At 41.6% G+C, this 10,260-nt stretch overlaps 1 long non-coding RNA gene across 1 annotated transcript; it reads right to left on the bottom strand.

Moving 5' to 3' along the window:
* Positions 1-1,092: 1,092 nt before the first annotated feature.
* On the bottom strand, positions 1,093-10,155 carry LOC117196096 (uncharacterized). Its single transcript, XR_004476104.2, has 2 exons — positions 6,134-10,155; positions 1,093-3,579 (listed from the first exon to the last, which is right to left on the bottom strand). It is a non-coding gene; the product is annotated as an uncharacterized LOC117196096 (long non-coding RNA).
* Positions 10,156-10,260: the final 105 nt, after the last annotated feature.

Genomic DNA, 10,260 nt, shown 5'->3' with positions numbered 1-10,260 from the left:
CATTTTAATCAAGCGATTAAAGTGAACATCACCAGTAATAGGACAAATCAAAACTGAGTGTCACCTGAACACAACATCAATTTGGTGATATTCCTGCCAAACACAAACACACCCAAATTGAGGAATATTCCACAAAATAACTGAGTCTTCAAAAGTATCAAGGTCATGAAAGTCAAACAAAGAGTGAGGAAACATTTTTGACTAAAGGACACTAAAGAGATGTGACAATTAAATGCAATACATATTCTGAAGTGTAGCCTTTTTTTTTTTGCAGTACCAGGCCTCTCACTGTTGTGGCCTCTCCCGTTGCAGAGCACAGGCTCTGGACGCGCAGGCTCAGCGGCCATGGCTCACGGGCCCAGCCGCTCCGCGGCATGTGGGATCTTCCCAGACCGGGGCACGAACCCGTGTCCCCTGCGTCGGCAGGCGGACTCTCAACCACTGCGCCACCAGGGAAGCCCATGTATCCTTTTTTTGCTATAAAAGATATTACTTGGATGACTGATGAAATTTAATGAAGGTCTTAGGATTGTTTAATATAAATGATCCGTGTTTATTTTGATGGTTATATTGTGATTACGTGGGAGAATAACTGATTGCACTCCCTTAAGTATTTGGGGATGATGGGGCATCAGGTTGGCAACTTACTCCCAAATGGCAGTTCAAGATAAAAAAGTTCTTCCTGGGCTTCCCCGGTGGCGCAGAGGTTGAGAGTCCGCCTGCCGATGCAGGGCACAAGGGTTCGTGCCCCGGTCCAGGAAGATCCCACACGCCATGGAGCGGCTGGGCCCGTGAGCCATGGCCGTTGAGCCTGCGCGTCTGGACCCCGTGCTCCACAGGGGGAGAGGCCACAACAGTGAGAGGCCCGCCCGCGTACACGCAAAAAAAAAAAAAAAGTTCTTCCTACTGTACTTGTAATTTTTTGTAAGTTTCAGATTGTTTTAAACTAAATAAAAGTAATGCTTATGTTTGGTTTTAAAAGGGAAATGAATATTTAATCATTCTTACACATGGGTCTAAAACAAGAGCTTAAAATGCCACTAATAAGCAGTGTTTTGCAATGATGATGTAAGAGATTAAAAATGAGCCACATGGAAGTCACAAATTCATTTATTAAAAATGCTCCTGAAAGTATGTTGCTGGAATTTTTAAACTACAAGAAGCCAAAAAGAAAATTCTACATATTACTGATGTTTGTATGCCAAGCATTGGGGAAATCGCCATTTGAAACAAAAACCATGGTAGCTGTTTCTGGGGTTTAGACCTTGGCATTTCATCTCTGGGGTAGATGGTCTTTTTATGAAAAACATCTTTAAGGGAGCTATGGACTGAATGTTCGTATGTTGAAATCCTATTCTGCCCTGCCACCCTCCTCTCCTTCCCCCATTGTGATGGTACCAAGAGGTGAGGCCTTTGGGAGGTGATTAGGATTAGATGAGTTCATGAAGGAGGAGCCTCATGAATGGGATCAGTGCCCTTTTAAGAGTTAGGAGAGAGGTTGCTGCCCTCTGCTCTCCATCATGTGAGGATGCAAGAAGTCAGCAGTCTGCAACCTGGAAGAAGGTCCTCTCCCCAGCATGCTGGCACCCTGCTCTCAGACTTCCAGCCTGCAGAACTGCGGGGAATAAATTTCTGTTACTTATAAGCCACCTAGTCTATGGTAATTTTTTATAGCAGTCAGAACAGACTAAGACAAAGTGTGTCAGACACTCCTAATTTCCTACTCCTTGTCTATTCTTCCCGCTTTCCTTAGTTACAGAAATCCAACCTCTTGTTGGGCAACAATGCCCAGCTAAAATACTACTCAGCCTTCTTTAGATCTAGGTGTGCCCCAAGGTACCACTCTATCAATTAGACCTAAACGGAAGTGTGCTGGAAATGCTGGGAGAAGAATCGGCTTTCCCTCATACAGGCACCACCCGTTCTCCTTCCTTCCAGTCTGCAATTTGGCTGTAGCTCCTGAGGAACAGCAGCCTGTTTGTGACTCATTAAACAACAGGCTTGATGATAAAAGTCAACATGACATTGATGGCAATGAGGACGGCAAGGAAAGAAAAGCAGCCTGGGTACTTGATGGCATTACTGAACTGCTGTGTCAATCTTGAACTCCCTACCAGTGGATTTTTTATTAAGAGAAACAGCAAACTCTCTACATGTTTATGCCAGTTGGGTTTTCTGTTATTTGCATCTGTATAAATTATTAACAACGAGTTTGATGGGCTTTTTTAATCAAAGGTGGAGACCCAAGACAGTTGAATTGCTTGTAATAAAGTAAAAGGAATCTTGTATTTAAAGAGACTGTTCTGGAGAGATGTGAGGGGGATGTGGAGTTAGAGTAGCAAATCCAGGGTGACTGGAAGAGACCTAAGGAAAGACATAATCAGTGAGAAATTCCCTAAGGTTGCAACTGACTAACAGTTTTAGGAAAAGTTATATCTGACATCAATTTTGAAATTGTTTCCTGTGCTGTAAGTTGGTTCTTATACTATAATAACCATTTGTTACCCCTCAGCCTAAAAGTCTGCTACATAGAACAGTCTTATGTTGATGAAATGAAACACTCGTGTCCAGTGAGGGGCAAGGCACTGAAATAATTTGAGGACACCAGCCATAGTGGAGAGAGCTGGCTCTGAACTTTTCATAACATATAAGATGGTAGGTCATAACATTTTGTTTGGTTATTGAAAGAAATGTCAATCCTGCAACGACAGGCTGGAGAACCTAAGGATATATTATCCTCGAATTGGAAGCCTATTGGTTGACAAGGAAGCCTTCAACAAATATCTGGAGGGTGCTGATGTTACACCATGTGATTCTTTCACAGAAGAGTCAGTACCTAGGATTGTTGTTTTCTTTTCCCTAAATGTCCTTTTATAGCTTGAATTGGAACTCAGAACTCATATTTCTATAAAAATATAACAAAAGGGGGTTGCATTTTCTCGTCAGGTCACAAAAGCTTACTTATATCACTTAACCTCACTAGATTAGAATACTAACATTCTTTATGTTTTAAATGCAGGCTTGTTATTAAACTCAGCAACTTAACATAACTTTATATGTTTTGCTCTGTTAACTGTTTGATTTAAGTCAGATAGCACTTCTCTAAGCAGCAACTAAGGAATCTGGACTCCTTCTAGCATGTGATCCAATATCTGCACATCCTTTGCTTCTAAGCCTGTAGACAGAGGAGCTGATTATCTCATGGGAAACTTTAGGGATCAAGCCTGGGCATGACACACATTACTCCTGCCCACATTCTGCTGGACAGACTAATCACTGGACTCCAGCCTAACTGCAAGGGAGGCTGGGAAACACAGTCTTCCTTTGTGGCCAGGGAAGAGGAAAAAGGAACATGGGCATCTTGCACCTACTTTGCAAGGTTTTGTGAAGATTAAATAACTGCACATTCTAGGTTCTTGTCAAGTGTGTCTTTTCCTTCCTTTGGAATCAGCTAAGTACATACTGTGGTGGCAGGCTGCAGTGGTGGTGGGTTCTGGTGCACAGGACTCCTAGTGAAAGGGTTTTGGTAACGAAAATCAGATGCAGATTCTGGTCGAGTTAAGCAGAGGTTGTGGTAGCCTGAAAGACAGGTAGAGAATGAGAACATAAGGAACTGTGAGTTAGATGCTCTTGAAAGGGCTCCTAGAAATTTAGGACAAATTCAAGGAGAGGAGAAAGAGGGAATAAGGGTTTTGGCTGGAATATCAGAGCCTTCCGGGAAGACATGGTGGGGCAAAGGAAGAAGGAAGCAGCGTCTGAGAAACGTACAGGTTGCTTTCGGAAAACAGAGTAATGCTGAGCACCTCCCCCAACCACTGAAGCCACACGGAGTCAAAGGTGAGTGAAAAAGCCACTGAAGGAAAGGAGATCACCCTTTACTGAAAATATATAACGTTCTTAGTAGACTTAAAAATACAACATTTTAAAAAGGAAATGATATAATGTAAAGCAATTACTTCCAAATAGTATTGGAGAGCCCAGTTTTTAGTTTCCCTAAAAATATTTACATTTAAATATGATTGAAGAATGCAATGTGTGAACCTTGATTGGATCAGGTTGGGGGGGGAGGACACAAGCTATCAAAAATAATGTTGGTATTTTATGCTAGAAATTTGCTAAGAGAGTAGATCTTAAATGTCCTCCACCCCCCACCCCACAACAAACACACAAAGGTAACTATGTGAGGTAATGGATTTGTTAACTAACCTTATTGTGGTAATCCATTTCACAATACGTGGGCATATCAAATCATCACGTTGTACACCTTAAACTTATACAAAGTTATTGTCAATTATATCCCATTAAAGCTAGAAAAAAATATTGTTGGGGACAATCAGGAAAATTTAAATGTGAACTAAATTTAGATATAGATTTTTGTTAATTTTCTTAGATCTGACTAAAGGTTGGGGTTAGGTATATCCTTTTCCTTAGGTGATACCTGCTGAAGCATCACCTAAGAAAAAGGATGAAGCATCATGATGCCTGCAAATTAGTTTCAAGTGTTTCAGAGAACATACATAAAGCAAATATAGCAAAATGTTAACAATGACTAAATCTAGGTGGAAGGTGTATGAACAGAAATCATATTGTTCTTTCAATGTTTCTGTATGTTTAAAAATTGTCATAATGAAAATCTGAAAAATGACAATATGACTGAAGGTTTCTAGCCTGTGATCATTTATTTGCTTATCAAGAGAACAAAGCAGTCACCCAATTATTCATAAAATATATCATCAGATGATAATATAGCTCAAATAGTTTTAGATGGAACTGGCTGGGGTCAAGTATAAAGCCTGGGACATGTTGGCACCGGACCGTGAACTCCATGAAGCCAGGACACCATTGTTTTCACCATTATACGTCTAGCACTTAGTCAAGTGCTAGGAAATAGTAGGTGATAAGTAAATTTGTTCATTGAATGGTGAAGTAAATGTGAAAGTTCTATGCTTAGAATAGATATTCCAACCCTTTTGTGTTTTCTACGTACCACTGCTTTTTGGAAGACAAAAAATATACAAATAATATTTATGCATCTGGTACCTTTGGCAACTCCCTACCGTTAATTCAATAACTCAGTTTTGAATTTCAAGCCAAAACATTTAGAAACCTGTGCTTTTCAGAGCTAAGTTATGTGTAAGCCTACCTTAATATTTTTATGAAGTTATTTTCTTTAAGTCTGCTTTCACTTGATATTTTTTTTAAAAATAACAGTCAGATTTTACTGGATAAAAATAGTGACTATTAATGACAAAATCAAATGAAGGATTCTTCTGAAACTTTAAAGGTAAATTATCAAACATAACAAAAGTATTTCAAAATTATTTTATTAATTTATTTTCCATTAAAACTAGTAGTCATCTATCATTCATTTTTAGAATCAATCTTTATGCAAACCTAGATGATGATAAAGGCCACACAGGGACAATCTTATCAAACAGTTGATAAGTTTTCTAGATTGATTTGTTCTTGTATTTAAAAATGTCTTTCAAGTTCTGATATCTTCCAACATTTTTAACAGCATTATGATATTATTAGGGAGCTGATCACCAAATCCGAGGGCGTTTGCTGCATCATTTTGACACTACCAACCACTTTTTTTTCAGTTTTTTCAGATGTTGAGGAAGTATGATAATTCTCTGGAGAGGCGATGGGGCCTAGTGACAGACTGGCTATAAGGGATGAAGGCAAGAGTGGAGAAATCTGCTTTTTAAAAAGCAGGTTTCCATGTAACCCCTTTTTAGCACTATTATTTATATTAATCTCTAAAAATTTTATTCTTTTATTTTTAATTTTTTTTCGGTACGCGGGCCTCTCACTGTTGTGGCCTCTCCCGTTGCGGAGCACAGGCTCCAGACGCGCATGCTCAGCGGTCATGGCTCACGGGCCCAGCCGCTCCGCGGCATGTGGTATCCTCCCAGACCGGGGCACGAACCCATGTCCCCTCCATCGGCAGGCAGACTCTCAACCACTGCGCCACCAGGGAAGCCCCTATTCTTGTATTTTTATTTAGACCAATCTTAATCTGATCCTAAAGCTGTTAGGCTTAAAATAAAGTAACCTTATCCAACGGTAGAATAAGAGGTTTGCCATGTGGAAGTGAAAAATACTCTACAGACCAGGAGAATTAATTTACCTTACTGCTCCAGGAGCCTGAGTGCCACTGTGATATAATAGCGAGCCTGAGGGCCACTGTGATATAATAGCGAGCATACTCTATTTTGAAGACTTGGGGCCGAGTCCAGGCTTCCTTTTTACTTGCTCTTCTGACCCTGGGTAAGTCATTTAATTTCTCTGGGTCTTCCTCCAGCCTTATAATATCACTGACTCTAAACGAAGAAGTGACAGAAAAGAAAATGATAAAACAGTCAAGTAGAATATGCTGGGAAAATTTGCCAGGGAGTGACATGGATAGTATGTATTTGATATTAATGAGTAAAATGAAAAAACAAACAAAGTATGTATTTTAGCAGGAACTTTAGGAGGAAAGAAAAAGCCATTGTGATTTTTATAAAATGAATGAACATTGGAAACGAAAAAAAATTTGTGCTGGTGAAACAATTTGTTACACAGTTGCCTATAAAATACAAAGCAACAAAGAATAGACTTTAGTTACACAGATTCAAGAGAATAAACATCTGGCTTTACATACTTGAGGGAAACTAAGTCACAACAAAACCGGAAACCACCATGATGGATTCCAGCAACAATTTAGTAGCCGAAAGCATGGCATTATTTTGGAATGTAAAAAATATAGCCTTATAGGGCTTCCCTGGTGGCGCAGTGGTTGAGAGTCCGCCTGCTGATGCAGGGTACACAGGTTTGTGCCCCGGTCCGGGAGGAGCCCACGTGCCGTGGAGCGGCTGGGCCCGTGAGCCATGGCCGCTGAGCCTGCGCGTCTGGAGCCTGTGCTCCGCAACGGGAGAGGCCACAACAGTGAGAGGCCCGCATACCGCAAAAAAAAAAAAAAAAAAAAAAAAAAATATATATATATATATATATATATATAGCCTTATAGTCCTACTTTTAAGAAGTTTATCATCAAATTCATAAGAGATAATTAGGTAAACTATAATTATCCTTATTTTGGAAAGAACTTGTCCCAAATGTAACTCATTTGGTAGTATTACCTTACCTGAACTATATTATTCAAAAGTGGACTATAAAAGGATATTGGAAAATCGGGTATCTCGGTGATTAGGCATGAAAACGATAACACATTTCACAAAATAAGAAATACAAATGTCTAGTTGATCTATGAAAACGTCCTCAATAGCATCAGCAATCAGGGAAGTGCAAGTTAAAACCACAATGATAAGTATACACCCCCACCAAGCTGGCAAAGCTGAAAAGGACTGACTACACCAAATGTGGTTGAGGGTGTGGAGCCATGAGGCTCATACACAGTGGGCGTGAGTGTAACACTTTAGAAAACAGCGCGGCATGATTCGTTCACATTTATAATACACATAACCCCTCCCAGGTATACACCATACAGAAACTCACATAGACGTGATGGAATACATACATGAGGAATATTTACAGCAGCATTTATAACAGTTCCAAACTGGAACAACCTAGATATCCATCAACAATAGAATGCCTAATAAATGACGGCATATTGCTACAACAGAACACTGTAATATGCAACAATTAAAATGAATAAATTACAGTTATAGGAACAACATACGGATTAAAAATGATGTTGAGCGAAGCCGTAAGCACAACAGGTTACATATTATTTTGTTCCAAGAAAGGGCAAAACCAAACAATATACTGTTTAGGGATGCATGCATACTTGTGATAAAACAATAGAGAAAAGCAAGGAAATGGTTATCACAAAAGTTAGAATAATGGTTACCTCTAAAAGGGAGGGAAAGAGTTGTGTTCAGGAAGGTCACTGGGGGACTTCTGGGGTGCTGGCAGTGTTCCAGTTCTTCACCTGGTTCGTTACATGGAGGTTTCTTTTACAATTACTCATTACAACTGAATAACTGATTTATGCATTTTAATGCATATGTCACAGTAAAACCGCTAAAAGTAACTGAATATTGTAGATGGAATTTCTAGAAAGAAATTTTGCTAGAAAATTTAGCTTATGAAATCTTTGACAGCAAAAGCTACTGATGTGGGATAATAAAACTGATAAAATAGTTTCTCAGACGAGCTCACTTTCAAGTGTAGCAGAGAAGAGCCTTATACAAATATCCCATTGTTATATTTTAACATAGTATGCAGATCTTTATCACACAAACCGATGTACCAGGCAAAGAACGCTGTTACCTAAAACTTCGAATTTTTTTTGGAATTGCGAATGAACCAGCTGTTTTCTCCTCTGGATTAATAAGAAGTAAAAGAACTAAAGAGATGCAGACCAAGTTGGAAATGTATGAACTTCCTTCTCTGCCGTCACCAGTTCCAGCTGTTTCCTCCAGTTACCATACTGGGTGAAGTGGGTGGATCTTGCCTAGTAAGCTAGTGCAGCTGTAACTTCATCAGTAGGTGGCTGAGTGCCATTCTGCCTCTCAGCACCAAAGTTCTCTGGTGGAGCCACTGACAACGAAAACAGATCAGGCTGCTGAAAAGCTCCATGTGGTTACACACTTTTCTGGAGGCGTCCTCTGCTGGGTTGCAGAGCTCTGATGTTTGCATTCTTTTCATCCAAAGCTCTCAGAGGTGCTTGGCTTTACAAAATCCCCTCATTCTGTATATTTTATTCTTGCCATTTTCATCAAAAAATTAGGAAGAGGAGCAAAATCCAAAAAGATTTACTTTGTAGCCATGTGGGGCCATCACTTGCTGGTTTGATTTCCTGTGAGTCTTATTTGGAAGGACCTGGCAAGGACTGGTCACGAGAAGAGAGTCAAATCCAGGGTAGCTGAAAAGTAGGAGAGTTAACCTGGTTCTTAGAACTTTGGATGAAGGGCAGCTGTGCAGACGCTACTTTGTGAGTCTCTTCTTGCTTTGGCAATATCCATCTCCCGCCTCCCATCACTTTTACTGCAGCATTTTAATAAAAATGAGCCCTTGGATTTTACCCAGTTACAAGTTTCCTTGGCCTCTTTGCATATGGTGGTGGCAGGAGTGTCAGGAACTCTGAGCTCCCCAGATCTGCCTATAAACACTTGCGCCTCACCCCCTGAGGTGGAAAGACCTGTAACAGCCACTACTGCTGCTTCCAGACGAGGCAAGGAGTGCCAGAGTCCGGAGACCCAACTGTGGAATCTGCTTCCTTTCATCACTGCTGCTTTTATCTCGTTCTCACACTATTCACCAGGACAGGTTCAAGACAGATTTCTGAGGATTCTGAAATCCTTTTATCTTAAAATTTCTTGTCCTAGAGAACCACCCTTTCAACCTCATGAGTTTTTTACTTTGATTTACTTTCCAGGATAACACCCGTAGGAAGACCTGCCTAAATGGTAATGATATTTTAGAAAGGAAATAGCCTTTGAGTCAGACCTGAAACACAGGCCAAAATTTCTTGATGACGGTAATGGACACTGATTAACAACGAATACCAGCTCTCCAAAGCTCCAAACCACAAGCAAGAATGATTCCTGAAAGGGAGGCACTGCTAAATTCTCCTCCTGAAAAAGTCAAAAATCCTTCCACACTCTCCGGGAGGATGGCTCCCTTCCCTCGTCCCAGCAATTCGCCTCCTTTTTCACTAAAGACTCAAGTTGTGTGACTCCTCACTCAAGCCGCACCCCTATTTCCTTGCGGGGAGGGGGACGGGGGGGGGGAGAGGGATGTGTTACAACTCTCATCTTTACAATGCTACGCAGTTTACAAAGCGCTTGCACTTCCGTAAAACTCCTCTGAGCTCCGCGAGGGAGGGAGGGAGGCATTCATTCATTCATTCATCAAACATTTGCTCGGCCCGACCACGCGTTACCGGGCGCTGGGTCTCGCCCCACACGGCGGGAAGGGTGGGGCGCTCGCTCCCTCGAGCAGGTGCAGCGGATCAAGCTGTAAGATAACTTCTCGCTCAGCCGGGCTTTTCGAAGGCCCGTTGGGGCCAAATGCCTCACCTTCGGGTGATGCGCGCCCGAGCATGGCCGCGCGGCCTGGGCCTCCTCCTTGCTCCCCAAGGAGCAGTCACCACCTGCTCTGAAGGAAACCGCTACGGAGCAAGCTCTCTCCACTGCCCTCGGGTCAGGGGTAAGCTTAGGCGGCAGCTTAGGCTCCAGGCGGCTCCTCCCCTTCCTCTCCTCAGTTCTGACGCGGCCGTAGAGGCGGCGGCAGCGGCGGCGAGTCCCG

Source organism: Orcinus orca, chromosome 4 (genome assembly GCF_937001465.1).
Source record: "Orcinus orca chromosome 4, mOrcOrc1.1, whole genome shotgun sequence".
NCBI classification, from domain to species: domain Eukaryota; kingdom Metazoa; phylum Chordata; class Mammalia; order Artiodactyla; family Delphinidae; genus Orcinus; species Orcinus orca.
This window is presented reverse-complemented; position numbering and strand designations above follow the sequence as displayed.